The sequence below is a fragment of the Electrophorus electricus genome, chromosome 6, assembly GCF_041902795.1.
Source record: "Electrophorus electricus isolate QZ-2024a chromosome 6, ASM4190279v1, whole genome shotgun sequence".
Classification (NCBI taxonomy): domain Eukaryota; kingdom Metazoa; phylum Chordata; class Actinopteri; order Gymnotiformes; family Gymnotidae; genus Electrophorus; species Electrophorus electricus.
In genome coordinates this window covers 36,447,765-36,465,937 of record NC_137502.1, presented here as the reverse complement: position 1 = coordinate 36,465,937, position 18,173 = coordinate 36,447,765, and the positions used below count along the sequence as shown (strand labels likewise).

At 42.4% G+C, this 18,173-nt stretch overlaps 2 long non-coding RNA genes across 2 annotated transcripts; both read right to left on the bottom strand.

Moving 5' to 3' along the window:
• Positions 1 to 432: 432 nt before the first annotated feature.
• On the bottom strand, positions 433 to 1,216 carry LOC145658651 (uncharacterized). The gene is made up of 4 exons (XR_014124336.1): positions 1,133 to 1,216; positions 964 to 1,041; positions 712 to 823; positions 433 to 585 (listed from the first exon to the last, which is right to left on the bottom strand). It is a non-coding gene; the product is annotated as an uncharacterized LOC145658651 (long non-coding RNA).
• A 12,006-nt stretch (positions 1,217 to 13,222) lies between these two features.
• LOC145658652 (uncharacterized) lies at positions 13,223 to 14,004 on the bottom strand. Its single transcript, XR_014124337.1, has 4 exons — positions 13,921 to 14,004; positions 13,752 to 13,829; positions 13,500 to 13,611; positions 13,223 to 13,373 (listed from the first exon to the last, which is right to left on the bottom strand). It is a non-coding gene; the product is annotated as an uncharacterized LOC145658652 (long non-coding RNA).
• Between the last annotated feature and the right edge of the window lie 4,169 nt (positions 14,005 to 18,173).

The window sequence follows — 18,173 nt, the reverse complement described above, 5'->3', positions numbered from 1 at the left end:
TGTGTGAATTTTGGCATAGTTTCCACTACAGTGGCCAAGAGAATGGGTCCTTTGCCAACACACCAATTCAGTGGAATGACTGTGCCCGTTAACAATGTATGATGGTAACAGAATAAGCTACCAAGTAGTTCATGGTAAGGCATTGCAGCCTTGAACTCTCATTGTGAATACCAGCTCTCCTCTGTGCCAAAAGAAAGCCAGCTTTCTGTACTTCCATTCCAAAATACAGACATATTACACATCCCCCCACTCATTCAAGCTGAATTAACAGTAAATTCACCTGGCTTTTGGTCCATTTAAGTCAAGATTGGCAGGAATGTAGGCTTCATGTAATCAGGAATTTAAATACTGCTTTTAAAAGATCCAGACCACTCCAGGCAAACTTGTCTTTGGGAAAAGAAAGCAAGTTGACCAGTAGTTTGAGAACATTTATTCAGAAACCATTTGCAGGGTAGACTCAATTGCCAGAGCCTGTGACCATGCAGACCCACATGACAATTCAGATGGCATGTACTGGTGGCCTGCAGCAAGTTCACAGCACAAGGCAATAGCTGCAGAGAACGCCATCCGTTAGACTCACACCACCTGAAAGCAGAACATTCCTTGATGAACCATTTCAAATCCTGGAGGATTACATCCACATGAGCGAGTGGTTTGCTACTACACAGGTTCTCCAAAACAGACTGGAGCACTCCAGTGCTTACACTTTACCTTCAAACACCCTTAGTTCCTCCCTTCACCACTACAGAATGTTCAAAAGCTGAATTGCCACCTTCCTCATCCTGGAGCTGTAGTCTGAGCTGGGGCAGGTCACCATGAGCATCTAAACAGACACGACACAGGTAGCTGTAAGATGTAGACATTAACCCTAGCCAAAATAAGTTGCAGATACAACTACAGTGGTCATCCGAGCCCTGGTAATTAAATCCCAAAAAGACACCGTAATGTCAAGAGCACTCAAACCTTCATGGTCTCTGATCACTCGTGATAGCAACAAGCCAGTTTCACCTCGCTGCTGTCGCTCTGCTGGAGAACTTAATACTACAACATGAGATGGGTGGTCAAGTTGATTATCAGGAGAAGTCATCCACTGAAACACATAAGAAAAAAGGAAACACCAAAATACACTTACCAAGACTAAGGACAGCCATCAGGAGCACAAACACAGAGACTCTTGATGCATCCATTAGAGCCAAACAAAAGTTTAGAGAGACTGATAATAAGGAAGACTAGCTATTTCCTTGAATCGAACCGGGCTTTAAATAGCTGAACACAATCCGAGACGAGGTGCCCATCTCACCTGGCCTTCATTAACAATAATGTTAATTTAACAATAGTGTTCAGTTATTGTGTCCGCCAAACAGCGAATCTGCTGTTACGAGCTTGTTCGATGTGACGAATTCTAACGGGGGACAATGTGTAGACATAATACCTTTATGAATTGTTCGTCCTCGATTGCTTTCCTTATGTCGTAGTGCTCCTCCCCTCTGGGAAATGAACGCCAGATTGAAGGAGCGATAAAACGCGATGCCTTAGCACACGGTTGTCACTTTGAAATGACCACTTGTTTATGAAGCGAGGCGCTGATGTAACGATTCCATGGCAGTTTTGTTCAACATAGTTGTTTAACATGTGTTATCAGTTAAAGTGTTGCTGAACACTTTACTAACATGCCGTCAGTGAAAAAAAAACGTTGCTTTAAGATAAACGAAGCAACAGTTCAACCGACAATTCAAAACTGCGGCTGCATTAATGTTATTCCTGAGCGCCATAGTAGGGCTGGAATGAGAGCTTTTGTGATTCTAGGCTATGAAACATTTCCCTGTTAAATGAAGATTTTATTTGCGCAATATACAACAATGTATAACGAATATGCCTATGCTAACCGTGAGGCATCAGGAAAATGCACACAATCTAAACAAGACTATAGTTTAGTAAATGATAAATGCTAAAAATAATAGTTGATTGACCACTTCTGAAACGCACGCTGTAGAAAATAAAAAATGTTGTTTTTACGAAGAAAAAACAAAACACAACCTAGAACCTTTGATTTTTGCTGAGATATTCTGACAATACAGTAACCATGTAAACAACTTTACAGAACAATTTATAAATTGTACAGTTTAAAACTAGTGCAATTGACAAAAAAGTGCATTTGGAACCAATAAATCCAATTGCCTTTTTTATGATAAATTAACATGATCACACTGTTAAGAGAATCATTTCAGTAATATTTCTATGCAGGTAGCATATCAAACAGCATTATTTAATTGTCAAATCCTCATTATATGACTCATTTAACTGTTTTTTTTTGTTTGTTTGTTTTTTACATAATGTACTGTCACTTGCTTTTATAATGTACTATTCCTCAACACTACAGGCAGACTAGGAGCATCTTAGATGACCGTGGACGCATTCAAAGGGAGTGAGCCAAGTGGAGGAGTGCGTGAGCGAGTTGCGGGTGTATTCCGCCCATGTGAGGAATTTGTGCCAGTCAGTTTGTGAGGTACACTACTGGTGGAGGAACCTTCCGAGCTCTTGAGTTACCCAGTCGACTGAGGATGGTGACCAGAGGAGAGATTCATAGTTATATTCCTAGTTTACAAAACTGCCTCCAGACTTGATGTAAATTTGGAACCATGATCAGATCTCTTCTGGTAGACCAAATATGCAAAATACTTAAGTGAACATGGCTTCTGCGGTTTCCAAGGCCATAGGCAAGTGAGGAAAAGGAATGAGGCGACATGTTAGACAGCTTGTCCACTACCAGCATTATGACCATGTTTCTCTCAGAGGCAGGTAAGTCTGTGATGAAGTCTGTTGCAATGTGAGTCCAGGGGCGATGTGGCGGGGACTGTAGCTTTCCAGCAGGGAAAGTGCGATGGGTGCGTGACTGGGCACAGACTACACAAGACATCATGTAAAGCACGCATATCGTGAGGAAGGGAGGGCCACCAAAAGTTACGTGGTGCGAGTGATACCCAGATGTCCGTTACATAAGGTCGTATGAGCCCATTCTAGTCATGTTCCTCTGTGGGAAGCTGAAATGTATTGTGTTTCTGGGGGGCATTCCTCTGGGCTAGGGTCATCCTTCAGAGCATTCTCCAGGTCGTCTTGGAAGCGTCAACGTATGGGAGCAAGGAAGCAGCTATTAGGCAGGATGGTCTCTGGATTCGGGTTGGTCTCTCTCTTGTCATAGATCTGTGACAAGGCATCTACCTTTTGATTCTTGGAACCGGGTCTGTAAGACACAGTGAAGTTAAACCGGGAGACCACCTAGCTTGACTTGGATTGAGTCATCGAGCTGACCGTAGGTACTCTAGGTTTCGATGGTCTGTGTATACCAAGAAGGGGTGTTCAGCCCCTTCTGACCAGTGTCTCCATTGCTCTAGGGCAAGTTTGACTGCGAGAATGGCAGCCCTTGGCTATCACCAGATCAAGTTTAAAAAGATTCTACTGCCTCAGTTTTTAATAAATTATATTGAAGTCCTTGTTTTTGGTATTTGGTGATATTAGGGGTAAGGTTAAATTTGTTCAGCCTCTTCATGAAGTAGATCCTTCACATATTTATTTTGTGTTAGCACCAAGCTAATATCTCCATTTATTCATCCAGCCCAATCACGTCTCTATTCTGTCTTGCACAGATGGAGATTATTTTGCCACCATCAGTAGAGTTCCTTTGATTTATGCATAAAGTCTTGGACATCATCTCACAAACTACAATCCAGATCGCTTTCTTTCTCATTCGTGGTCTAGGTAGGTTTTTTTCCTCTGTCAAATGATCGCGTCAATTTGTCTGGGAATGTAGCCCATGGATCATAAAGGTATCCATCCATTCTGTATGAGGGTTTTGGCAGCTGTTGGACGAGGTTGAGAATTAACTTGTAGGTGAAAGTGACTGCAAGAATGCAGGTGGTCCTGGGGAGGCATCAACAGAAGTGCTACTGGTTTCAGGAGCCTAGGCTGCAAATAAAATAAATAATTTTCTGTGTAAGAATACAATGTGAATGCTTTTATATTTTAGCTTTCTCTTGAATGCAGCCTACTATCTCAGCTCCCACACAGCCAGGACTTTGCAGGCTTGAACTGAAAATCATATGTCGCCAGCCCAAGGGAATGGAAGGTCTCTTCTAGAATATCCTTCATCATCTCTGGAAGGTCAGGCAAGACCTCATTGATTGTGGTGTGTAATCATGTTTGCCCCAAGTCAGTCAGTCATTTCTGGAAGATTGTTTGTTGTAGTACAACTAAAAGGGGGGGAGGGAAACAAAACAAAAAAACCTGCCCTTACATTGATCAAGTCAGTGCATATAAACCACCCCATTTGTTTTGAGAGCTTTCTTACATGGAATGTGTGAATTTTGGCATAGTTTCCACTACAGTGGCCAAGAGAATGGGTCCTTTGCCAACACACCAATTCAGTGGAATGACTGTGCCCGTTAACAATGTATGATGGTAACAGAATAAGCTACCAAGTAGTTCATGGTAAGGCATTGCAGCCTTGAACTCTCATTGTGAATACCAGCTCTCCTCTGTGCCAAAAGAAAGCCAGCTTTCTGTACTTCCATTCCAAAATACAGACATATTACACATCCCCCCACTCATTCAAGCTGAATTAACAGTAAATTCACCTGGCTTTTGGTCCATTTAAGTCAAGATTGGCAGGAATGTAGGCTTCATGTAATCAGGAATTTAAATACTGCTTTTAAAAGATCCAGACCACTCCAGGCAAACTTGTCTTTGGGAAAAGAAAGCAAGTTGACCAGTAGTTTGAGAACATTTATTCAGAAACCATTTGCAGGGTAGACTCAATTGCCAGAGCCTGTGACCATGCAGACCCACATGACAATTCAGATGGCATGTACTGGTGGCCTGCAGCAAGTTCACAGCACAGGGCAATAGCTGCAGAGAACGCCATCCCTTAGACTCACACCACCTGAAAGCAGAACATTCCTTGATGAACCATTTCAAATCCTGGAGGATTACATCCACATGAGTGAGTGGTTTGCTACTACACAGGTTCTCCAAAACAGACTGGAGCACTCCAGTGCTTACACTTTACCTTCAAACACCCTTAGTTCCTCCCTTCACCACTACAGAACGTTCAAAAGCTGAATTGCCACCTTCCTCATCCTGGAGCTGTAGTCTGAGCTGGGGCAGGTCACCATGAGCATCTAAACAGACACGACACAGGTAGCTGTAAGATGTAGACATTAACCCTAGCCAAAATAAGTTGCAGATACAACTACAGTGGTCATCCGAGCCCTGGTAATTAAATCCCAAAAAGACACCGTAATGTCAAGAGCACTCAAACCTTCGTGGTCTCTGATCACTCGTGATAGCAACAAGCCAGTTTCACCTCGCTGCTGTCGCTCTGCTGGAGAACTTAATACTACAACATGAGATGGGTGGTCAAGTTGATTATCAGGAGAAGTCATCCACTGAAACACATAAGAAAAAAGGAAACACCAAAATACACTTACCAAGACTAAGGACAGCAATCAGGAGCACAAACACAGAGACTCTTGATGCATCCATTAGAGCCAAACAAAAGTTTAGAGAGACTGATAATAAGGAAGACTAGCTATTTCCTTGAATCGAACCGGGCTTTAAATAGCTGAACACAATCCGAGACGAGGTGCCCATCTCACCTGGCCTTCATTAACAATAATGTTAATTTAACAATAGTGTTCAGTTATTGTGTCCGCCAAACAGCGAATCTGCTGTTACGAGCTTGTTCGATGTGACGAATTCTAACGGGGGACAATGTGTAGACATAATACCTTTATGAATTGTTCGTCCTCGATTGCTTTCCTTATGTCGTAGTGCTCCTCCCCTCTGGGAAATGAACGCCAGATTGAAGGAGCGATAAAACGCGATGCCTTAGCACACGGTTGTCACTTTGAAATGACCACTTGTTTATGAAGCGAGGCGCTGATGTAACGATTCCATGGCAGTTTTGTTCAACATAGTTGTTTAACATGTGTTATCAGTTAAAGTGTTGCTGAACACTTTACTAACATGCCGTCAGTGAAAAAAAAACGTTGCTTTAAGATAAACGAAGCAACAGTTCAACCGACAATTCAAAACTGCGGCTGCATTAATGTTATTCCTGAGCGCCATAGTAGGGCTGGAATGAGAGCTTTTGTGATTCTAGGCTATGAAACATTTCCCTGTTAAATGAAGATTTTATTTGCGCAATATACAACAATGTATAACGAATATGCCTATGCTAACCGTGAGGCATCAGGAAAATGCACACAATCTAAACAAGACTATAGTTTAGTAAATGATAAATGCTAAAAATAATAGTTGATTGACCACTTCTGAAACGCACGCTGTAGAAAATAAAAAATGTTGTTTTTACGAAGAAAAAACAAAACACAACCTAGAACCTTTGATTTTTGCTGAGATATTCTGACAATACAGTAACCATGTAAACAACTTTACAGAACAATTTATAAATTGTACAGTTTAAAACTAGTGCAATTGACAAAAAAGTGCATTTGGAACCAATAAATCCAATTGCCTTTTTTATGATAAATTAACATGATCACACTGTTAAGAGAATCATTTCAGTAATATTTCTATGCAGGTAGCATATCAAACAGCATTATTTAATTGTCAAATCCTCATTATATGACTCATTTAACTGTTTTTTTTTGTTTGTTTGTTTTTTACATAATGTACTGTCACTTGCTTTTATAATGTACTATTCCTCAACACTACAGGCAGACTAGGAGCATCTTAGATGACCGTGGACGCATTCAAAGGGAGTGAGCCAAGTGGAGGAGTGCGTGAGCGAGTTGCGGGTGTATTCCGCCCATGTGAGGAATTTGTGCCAGTCAGTTTGTGAGGTACACTACTGGTGGAGGAACCTTCCGAGCTCTTGAGTTACCCAGTCGACTGAGGATGGTGACCAGAGGAGAGATTCATAGTTATATTCCTAGTTTACAAAACTGCCTCCAGACTTGATGTAAATTTGGAACCATGATCAGATCTCTTCTGGTAGACCAAATATGCAAAATACTTAAGTGAACATGGCTTCTGCGGTTTCCAAGGCCATAGGCAAGTGAGGAAAAGGAATGAGGCGACATGTTAGACAGCTTGTCCACTACCAGCATTATGACCATGTTTCTCTCAGAGGCAGGTAAGTCTGTGATGAAGTCTGTTGCAATGTGAGTCCAGGGGCGATGTGGCGGGGACTGTAGCTTTCCAGCAGGGAAAGTGCGATGGGTGCGTGACTGGGCACAGACTACACAAGACATCATGTAAAGCACGCATATCGTGAGGAAGGGAGGGCCACCAAAAGTTACGTGGTGCGAGTGATACCCAGATGTCCGTTACATAAGGTCGTATGAGCCCATTCTAGTCATGTTCCTCTGTGGGAAGCTGAAATGTATTGTGTTTCTGGGGGGCATTCCTCTGGGCTAGGGTCATCCTTCAGAGCATTCTCCAGGTCGTCTTGGAAGCGTCAACGTATGGGAGCAAGGAAGCAGCTATTAGGCAGGATGGTCTCTGGATTCGGGTTGGTCTCTCTCTTGTCATAGATCTGTGACAAGGCATCTACCTTTTGATTCTTGGAACCGGGTCTGTAAGACACAGTGAAGTTAAACCGGGAGACCACCTAGCTTGACTTGGATTGAGTCATCGAGCTGACCGTAGGTACTCTAGGTTTCGATGGTCTGTGTATACCAAGAAGGGGTGTTCAGCCCCTTCTGACCAGTGTCTCCATTGCTCTAGGGCAAGTTTGACTGCGAGAATGGCAGCCCTTGGCTATCACCAGATCAAGTTTAAAAAGATTCTACTGCCTCAGTTTTTAATAAATTATATTGAAGTCCTTGTTTTTGGTATTTGGTGATATTAGGGGTAAGGTTAAATTTGTTCAGCCTCTTCATGAAGTAGATCCTTCACATATTTATTTTGTGTTAGCACCAAGCTAATATCTCCATTTATTCATCCAGCCCAATCACGTCTCTATTCTGTCTTGCACAGATGGAGATTATTTTGCCACCATCAGTAGAGTTCCTTTGATTTATGCATAAAGTCTTGGACATCATCTCACAAACTACAATCCAGATCGCTTTCTTTCTCATTCGTGGTCTAGGTAGGTTTTTTTCCTCTGTCAAATGATCGCGTCAATTTGTCTGGGAATGTAGCCCATGGATCATAAAGGTATCCATCCATTCTGTATGAGGGTTTTGGCAGCTGTTGGACGAGGTTGAGAATTAACTTGTAGGTGAAAGTGACTGCAAGAATGCAGGTGGTCCTGGGGAGGCATCAACAGAAGTGCTACTGGTTTCAGGAGCCTAGGCTGCAAATAAAATAAATAATTTTCTGTGTAAGAATACAATGTGAATGCTTTTATATTTTAGCTTTCTCTTGAATGCAGCCTACTATCTCAGCTCCCACACAGCCAGGACTTTGCAGGCTTGAACTGAAAATCATATGTCGCCAGCCCAAGGGAATGGAAGGTCTCTTCTAGAATATCCTTCATCATCTCTGGAAGGTCAGGCAAGACCTCATTGATTGTGGTGTGTAATCATGTTTGCCCCAAGTCAGTCAGTCATTTCTGGAAGATTGTTTGTTGTAGTACAACTAAAAGGGGGGGAGGGAAACAAAACAAAAAAAACCTGCCCTTACATTGATCAAGTCAGTGCATATAAACCACCCCATTTGTTTTGAGAGCTTTCTTACATGGAATGTGTGAATTTTGGCATAGTGTCCACTACAGTGGCCAAGATAATGGGTCCTTTGCCAACACACCAATTCAGTGGAATGACTGTGCCCGTTAACAATGTATGATGGTAACAGAATAAGCTACCAAGTAGTTCATGGTAAGGCATTGCAGCCTTGAACTCTCATTGTGAATACCAGCTCTCCTCTGTGCCAAAAGAAAGCCAGCTTTCTGTACTTCCATTCCAAAATACAGACATATTACACATCCCCCCACTCATTCAAGCTGAATTAACAGTAAATTCACCTGGCTTTTGGTCCATTTAAGTCAAGATTGGCAGGAATGTAGGCTTCATGTAATCAGGAATTTAAATACTGCTTTTAAAAGATCCAGACCACTCCAGGCAAACTTGTCTTTGGGAAAAGAAAGCAAGTTGACCAGTAGTTTGAGAACATTTATTCAGAAACCATTTGCAGGGTAGACTCAATTGCCAGAGCCTGTGACCATGCAGACCCACATGACAATTCAGATGGCATGTACTGGTGGCCTGCAGCAAGTTCACAGCACAGGGCAATAGCTGCAGAGAACGCCATCCCTTAGACTCACACCACCTGAAAGCAGAACATTCCTTGATGAACCATTTCAAATCCTGGAGGATTACATCCACATGAGTGAGTGGTTTGCTACTACACAGGTTCTCCAAAACAGACTGGAGCACTCCAGTGCTTACACTTTACCTTCAAACACCCTTAGTTCCTCCCTTCACCACTACAGAACGTTCAAAAGCTGAATTGCCACCTTCCTCATCCTGGAGCTGTAGTCTGAGCTGGGGCAGGTCACCATGAGCATCTAAACAGACACGACACAGGTAGCTGTAAGATGTAGACATTAACCCTAGCCAAAATAAGTTGCAGATACAACTACAGTGGTCATCCGAGCCCTGGTAATTAAATCCCAAAAAGACACCGTAATGTCAAGAGCACTCAAACCTTCGTGGTCTCTGATCACTCGTGATAGCAACAAGCCAGTTTCACCTCGCTGCTGTCGCTCTGCTGGAGAACTTAATACTACAACATGAGATGGGTGGTCAAGTTGATTATCAGGAGAAGTCATCCACTGAAACACATAAGAAAAAAAGAAACACCAAAATACACTTACCAAGACTAAGGACAGCCATCAGGAGCACAAACACAGAGACTCTTGATGCATCCATTAGAGCCAAACAAAAGTTTAGAGAGACTGATAATAAGGAAGACTAGCTATTTCCTTGAATCGAACCGGGCTTTAAATAGCTGAACACAATCCGAGACGAGGTGCCCATCTCACCTGGCCTTCATTAACAATAATGTTAATTTAACAATAGTGTTCAGTTATTGTGTCCGCCAAACAGCGAATCTGCTGTTACGAGCTTGTTCGATGTGACGAATTCTAACGGGGGACAATGTGTAGACATAATACCTTTATGAATTGTTCGTCCTCGATTGCTTTCCTTATGTCGTAGTGCTCCTCCCCTCTGGGAAATGAACGCCAGATTGAAGGAGCGATAAAACGCGATGCCTTAGCACACGGTTGTCACTTTGAAATGACCACTTGTTTATGAAGCGAGGCGCTGATGTAACGATTCCATGGCAGTTTTGTTCAACATAGTTGTTTAACATGTGTTATCAGTTAAAGTGTTGCTGAACACTTTACTAACATGCCGTCAGTGAAAAAAAAACGTTGCTTTAAGATAAACGAAGCAACAGTTCAACCGACAATTCAAAACTGCGGCTGCATTAATGTTATTCCTGAGCGCCATAGTAGGGCTGGAATGAGAGCTTTTGTGATTCTAGGCTATGAAACATTTCCCTGCTAAATGAAGATTTTATTTGCGCAATATACAACAATGTATAACGAATATGCCTATGCTAACCGTGAGGCATCAGGAAAATGCACACAATCTAAACAAGACTATAGTTTAGTAAATGATAAATGCTAAAAATAATAGTTGATTGACCACTTCTGAAACGCACGCTGTAGAAAATAAAAAATGTTGTTTTTACGAAGAAAAAACAAAACACAACCTAGAACCTTTGATTTTTGCTGAGATATTCTGACAATACAGTAACCATGTAAACAACTTTACAGAACAATTTATAAATTGTACAGTTTAAAACTAGTGCAATTGACAAAAAAGTGCATTTGGAACCAATAAATCCAATTGCCTTTTTTATGATAAATTAACATGATCACACTGTTAAGAGAATCATTTCAGTAATATTTCTATGCAGGTAGCATATCAAACAGCATTATTTAATTGTCAAATCCTCATTATATGACTCATTTAACTGTTTTTTTTTGTTTGTTTGTTTTTTACATAATGTACTGTCACTTGCTTTTATAATGTACTATTCCTCAACACTACAGGCAGACTAGGAGCATTTAAGATGACCGTGGACGCATTCAAAGGGAGTGAGCCAAGTGGAGGAGTGCGTGAGCGAGTTGCGGGTGTATTCCGCCCATGTGAGGAATTTGTGCCAGTCAGTTTGTGAGGTACACTACTGGTGGAGGAACCTTCCGAGCTCTTGAGTTACCCAGTCGACTGAGGATGGTGACCAGAGGAGAGATTCATAGTTATATTCCTAGTTTACAAAACTGCCTCCAGACTTGATGTAAATTTGGAACCATGATCAGATCTCTTCTGGTAGACCAAATATGCAAAATACTTAAGTGAACATGGCTTCTGCGGTTTCCAAGGCCATAGGCAAGTGAGGAAAAGGAATGAGGCGACATGTTAGACAGCTTGTCCACTACCAGCATTATGACCATGTTTCTCTCAGAGGCAGGTAAGTCTGTGATGAAGTCTGTTGCAATGTGAGTCCAGGGGCGATGTGGCGGGGACTGTAGCTTTCCAGCAGGGAAAGTGCGATGGGTGCGTGACTGGGCACAGACTACACAAGACATCATGTAAAGCACGCATATCGTGAGGAAGGGAGGGCCACCAAAAGTTACGTGGTGCGAGTGATACCCAGATGTCCGTTACATAAGGTCGTATGAGCCCATTCTAGTCATGTTCCTCTGTGGGAAGCTGAAATGTATTGTGTTTCTGGGGGGCATTCCTCTGGGCTAGGGTCATCCTTCAGAGCATTCTCCAGGTCGTCTTGGAAGCGTCAACGTATGGGAGCAAGGAAGCAGCTATTAGGCAGGATGGTCTCTGGATTCGGGTTGGTCTCTCTCTTGTCATAGATCTGTGACAAGGCATCTACCTTTTGATTCTTGGAACCGGGTCTGTAAGACACAGTGAAGTTAAACCGGGAGACCACCTAGCTTGACTTGGATTGAGTCATCGAGCTGACCGTAGGTACTCTAGGTTTCGATGGTCTGTGTATACCAAGAAGGGGTGTTCAGCCCCTTCTGACCAGTGTCTCCATTGCTCTAGGGCAAGTTTGACTGCGAGAATGGCAGCCCTTGGCTATCACCAGATCAAGTTTAAAAAGATTCTACAATCCAGATCGCTTTCTTTCTCATTCGTGGTCTAGGTAGGTTTTTTTCCTCTGTCAAATGATCGCGTCAATTTGTCTGAGAAAGTAGCGCATGGATCATAAAGGTATCCATCCATTCTGTATGAGGGTTTTGGCAGCTGTTGGACGAGGTTGAGAATTAACTTGTAGGTGAAAGTGACTGCAAGAATGCAGGTGGTCCTGGGGAGGCATCAACAGAAGTGCTACTGGTTTCAGGAGCCTAGGCTGCAAATAAAATAAATAATTTTCTGTGTAAGAATACAATGTGAATGCTTTTATATTTTAGCTTTCTCTTGAATGCAGCCTACTATCTCAGCTCCCACACAGCCAGGACTTTGCAGGCTTGAACTGAAAATCATATGTCGCCAGCCCAAGGGAATGGAAGGTCTCTTCTAGAATATCCTTCATCATCTCTGGAAGGTCAGGCAAGACCTCATTGATTGTGGTGTGTAATCATGTTTGCCCCAAGTCAGTCAGTCATTTCTGAAAGATTGTTTGTTGTAGTACAACTAAAAGGGGGGGAGGGAAACAAAACAAAAAAACCTGCCCTTACATTGATCAAGTCAGTGCATATAAACCACCCCATTTGTTTTGAGAGCTTTCTTACATGGAATGTGTGAATTTTGGCATAGTTTCCACTACAGTGGCCAAGAGAATGGGTCCTTTGCCAACACACCAATTCAGTGGAATGACTGTGCCCGTTAACAATGTATGATGGTAACAGAATAAGCTACCAAGTAGTTCATGGTAAGGCATTGCAGCCTTGAACTCTCATTGTGAATACCAGCTCTCCTCTGTGCCAAAAGAAAGCCAGCTTTCTGTACTTCCATTCCAAAATACAGACATATTACACATCCCCCCACTCATTCAAGCTGAATTAACAGTAAATTCACCTGTCTTTTGGTCCATTTAAGTCAAGATTGGCAGGAATGTAGGCTTCATGTAATCAGGAATTTAAATACTGCTTTTAAAAGATCCAGACCACTCCAGGCAAACTTGTCTTTGGGAAAAGAAAGCAAGTTGACCAGTAGTTTGAGAACATTTATTCAGAAACCATTTGCAGGGTAGACTCAATTGCCAGAGCCTGTGACCATGCAGACCCACATGACAATTCAGATGGCATGTACTGGTGGCCTGCAGCAAGTTCACAGCACAGGGCAATAGCTGCAGAGAACGCCATCCCTTAGACTCACCACCTGAAAGCAGAACATTCCTTGATGAACCATTTCAAATCCTGGAGGATTACATCCACATGAGTGAGTGGTTTGCTACTACACAGGTTCTCCAAAACAGACTGGAGCACTCCAGTGCTTACACTTTACCTTCAAACACCCTTAGTTCCTCCCTTCACCACTACAGAACGTTCAAAAGCTGAATTGCCACCTTCCTCATCCTGGAGCTGTAGTCTGAGCTGGGGCAGGTCACCATGAGCATCTAAACAGACACGACACAGGTAGCTGTAAGATGTAGACATTAACCCTAGCCAAAATAAGTTGCAGATACAACTACAGTGGTCATCCGAGCCCTGGTAATTAAATCCCAAAAAGACACCGTAATGTCAAGAGCACTCAAACCTTCATGGTCTCTGATCACTCGTGATAGCAACAAGCCAGTTTCACCTCGCTGCTGTCGCTCTGCTGGAGAACTTAATACTACAACATGAGATGGGTGGTCAAGTTGATTATCAGGAGAAGTCATCCACTGAAACACATAAGAAAAAAGGAAACACCAAAATACACTTACCAAGACTAAGGACAGCCATCAGGAGCACAAACACAGAGACTCTTGATGCATCCATTAGAGCCAAACAAAAGTTTAGAGAGACTGATAATAAGGAAGACTAGCTATTTCCTTGAATCGAACCGGGCTTTAAATAGCTGAACACAATCCGAGACGAGGTGCCCATCTCACCTGGCCTTCATTAACAATAATGTTAATTTAACAATAGTGTTCAGTTATTGTGTCCGCCAAACAGCGAATCTGCTGTTACGAGCTTGTTCGATGTGACGAATTCTAACGGGGGACAATGTGTAGACATAATACCTTTATGAATTGTTCGTCCTCGATTGCTTTCCTTATGTCGTAGTGCTCCTCCCCTCTGGGAAATGAACGCCAGATTGAAGGAGCGATAAAACGCGATGCCTTAGTACACGGTTGTCACTTTGAAATGACCACTTGTTTATGAAGCGAGGCGCTGATGTAACGATTCCATGGCAGTTTTGTTCAACATAGTTGTTTAACATGTGTTATCAGTTAAAGTGTTGCTGAACACTTTACTAACATGCCGTCAGTGAAAAAAAAACGTTGCTTTAAGATAAACGAAGCAACAGTTCAACCGACAATTCAAAACTGCGGCTGCATTAATGTTATTCCTGAGCGCCATAGTAGGGCTGGAATGAGAGCTTTTGTGATTCTAGGCTATGAAACATTTCCCTGTTAAATGAAGATTTTATTTGCGCAATATACAACAATGTATAACGAATATGCCTATGCTAACCGTGAGGCATCAGGAAAATGCACACAATCTAAACAAGACTATAGTTTAGTAAATGATAAATGCTAAAAATAATAGTTGATTGACCACTTCTGAAACGCACGCTGTAGAAAATAAAAAATGTTGTTTTTACGAAGAAAAAACAAAACACAACCTAGAACCTTTGATTTTTGCTGAGATATTCTGACAATACAGTAACCATGTAAACAACTTTACAGAACAATTTATAAATTGTACAGTTTAAAACTAGTGCAATTGACAAAAAAGTGCATTTGGAACCAATAAATCCAATTGCCTTTTTTATGATAAATTAACATGATCACACTGTTAAGAGAATCATTTCAGTAATATTTCTATGCAGGTAGCATATCAAACAGCATTATTTAATTGTCAAATCCTCATTATATGACTCATTTAACTGTTTTTTTTTGTTTGTTTGTTTTTTACATAATGTACTGTCACTTGCTTTTATAATGTACTATTCCTCAACACTACAGGCAGACTAGGAGCATCTTAGATGACCGTGGACGCATTCAAAGGGAGTGAGCCAAGTGGAGGAGTGCGTGAGCGAGTTGCGGGTGTATTCCGCCCATGTGAGGAATTTGTGCCAGTCAGTTTGTGAGGTACACTACTGGTGGAGGAACCTTCCGAGCTCTTGAGTTACCCAGTCGACTGAGGATGGTGACCAGAGGAGAGATTCATAGTTATATTCCTAGTTTACAAAACTGCCTCCAGACTTGATGTAAATTTGGAACCATGATCAGATCTCTTCTGGTAGACCAAATATGCAAAATACTTAAGTGAACATGGCTTCTGCGGTTTCCAAGGCCATAGGCAAGTGAGGAAAAGGAATGAGGCGACATGTTAGACAGCTTGTCCACTACCAGCATTATGACCATGTTTCTCTCAGAGGCAGGTAAGTCTGTGATGAAGTCTGTTGCAATGTGAGTCCAGGGGCGATGTGGCGGGGACTGTAGCTTTCCAGCAGGGAAAGTGCGATGGGTGCGTGACTGGGCACAGACTACACAAGACATCATGTAAAGCACGCATATCGTGAGGAAGGGAGGGCCACCAAAAGTTACGTGGTGCGAGTGATACCCAGATGTCCGTTACATAAGGTCGTATGAGCCCATTCTAGTCATGTTCCTCTGTGGGAAGCTGAAATGTATTGTGTTTCTGGGGGGCATTCCTCTGGGCTAGGGTCATCCTTCAGAGCATTCTCCAGGTCGTCTTGGAAGCGTCAACGTATGGGAGCAAGGAAGCAGCTATTAGGCAGGATGGTCTCTGGATTCGGGTTGGTCTCTCTCTTGTCATAGATCTGTGACAAGGCATCTACCTTTTGATTCTTGGAACCGGGTCTGTAAGACACAGTGAAGTTAAACCGGGAGACCACCTAGCTTGACTTGGATTGAGTCATCGAGCTGACCGTAGGTACTCTAGGTTTCGATGGTCTGTGTATACCAAGAAGGGGTGTTCAGCCCCTTCTGCCCAGTGTCTCCATTGCTCTAGGGCAAGTTTGACTGCGAGAATGGCAGCCCTTGGCTATCACCAGATCAAGTTTAAAAAGATTCTACTGCCTCAGTTTTTAATAAATTATATTGAAGTCCTTGTTTTTGGTATTTGGTGATATTAGGGGTAAGGTTAAATTTGTTCAGCCTCTTCATGAAGTAGATCCTTCACATATTTATTTTGTGTTAGCACCAAGCTAATATCTCCATTTATTCATCCAGCCCAATCACGTCTCTATTCTGTCTTGCACAGATGGAGATTATTTTGCCACCATCAGTAGAGTTCCTTTGATTTATGCATAAAGTCTTGGACATCATCTCACAAACTACAATCCAGATCGCTTTCTTTCTCATTCGTGGTCTAGGTAGGTTTTTTTCCTCTGTCAAATGATCGCGTCAATTTGTCTGGGAATGTAGCCCATGGATCATAAAGGTATCCATCCATTCTGTATGAGGGTTTTGGCAGCTGTTGGACGAGGTTGAGAATTAACTTGTAGGTGAAAGTGACTGCAAGAATGCAGGTGGTCCTGGGGAGGCATCAACAGAAGTGCTACTGGTTTCAGGAGCCTAGGCTGCAAATAAAATAAATAATTTTCTGTGTAAGAATACAATGTGAATGCTTTTATATTTTAGCTTTCTCTTGAATGCAGCCTACTATCTCAGCTCCCACACAGCCAGGACTTTGCAGGCTTGAACTGAAAATCATATGTCGCCAGCCCAAGGGAATGGAAGGTCTCTTCTAGAATATCCTTCATCATCTCTGGAAGGTCAGGCAAGACCTCATTGATTGTGGTGTGTAATCATGTTTGCCCCAAGTCAGTCAGTCATTTCTGGAAGATTGTTTGTTGTAGTACAACTAAAAGGGGGGGAGGGAAACAAAACAAAAAAACCTGCCCTTACATTGATCAAGTCAGTGCATATAAACCACCCCATTTGTTTTGAGAGCTTTCTTACATGGAATGTGTGAATTTTGGCATAGTTTCCACTACAGTGGCCAAGAGAATGGGTCCTTTGCCAACACACCAATTCAGTGGAATGACTGTGCCCGTTAACAATGTATGATGGTAACAGAATAAGCTACCAAGTAGTTCATGGTAAGGCATTGCAGCCTTGAACTCTCATTGTAAATACCAGCTCTCCTCTGTGCCAAAAGAAAGCCAGCTTTCTGTACTTCCATTCCAAAATACAGACATATTACACATCCCCCCACTCATTCAAGCTGAATTAACAGTAAATTCACCTGTCTTTTGGTCCATTTAAGTCAAGATTGGCAGGAATGTAGGCTTCATGTAATCAGGAATTTAAATACTGCTTTTAAAAGATCCAGACCACTCCAGGCAAACTTGTCTTTGGGAAAAGAAAGCAAGTTGACCAGTAGTTTGAGAACATTTATTCAGAAACCATTTGCAGGGTAGACTCAATTGCCAGAGCCTGTGACCATGCAGACCCACATGACAATTCAGATGGCATGTACTGGTGGCCTGCAGCAAGTTCACAGCACAGGGCAATAGCTGCAGAGAACGCCATCCCTTAGACTCACACCACCTGAAAGCAGAACATTCCTTGATGAACCATTTCAAATCCTGGAGGATTACATCCACATGAGTGAGTGGTTTGCTACTACACAGGTTCTCCAAAACAGACTGGAGCACTCCAGTGCTTACACTTTACCTTCAAACACCCTTAGTTCCTCCCTTCACCACTACAGAACGTTCAAAAGCTGAATTGCCACCTTCCTCATCCTGGAGCTGTAGTCTGAGCTGGGGCAGGTCACCATGAGCATCTAAACAGACACGACACAGGTAGCTGTAAGATGTAGACATTAACCCTAGCCAAAATAAGTTGCAGATACAACTACAGTGGTCATCCGAGCCCTGGTAATTAAATCCCAAAAAGACACCGTAATGTCAAGAGCACTCAAACCTTCGTGGTCTCTGATCACTCGTGATAGCAACAAGCCAGTTTCACCTCGCTGCTGTCGCTCTGCTGGAGAA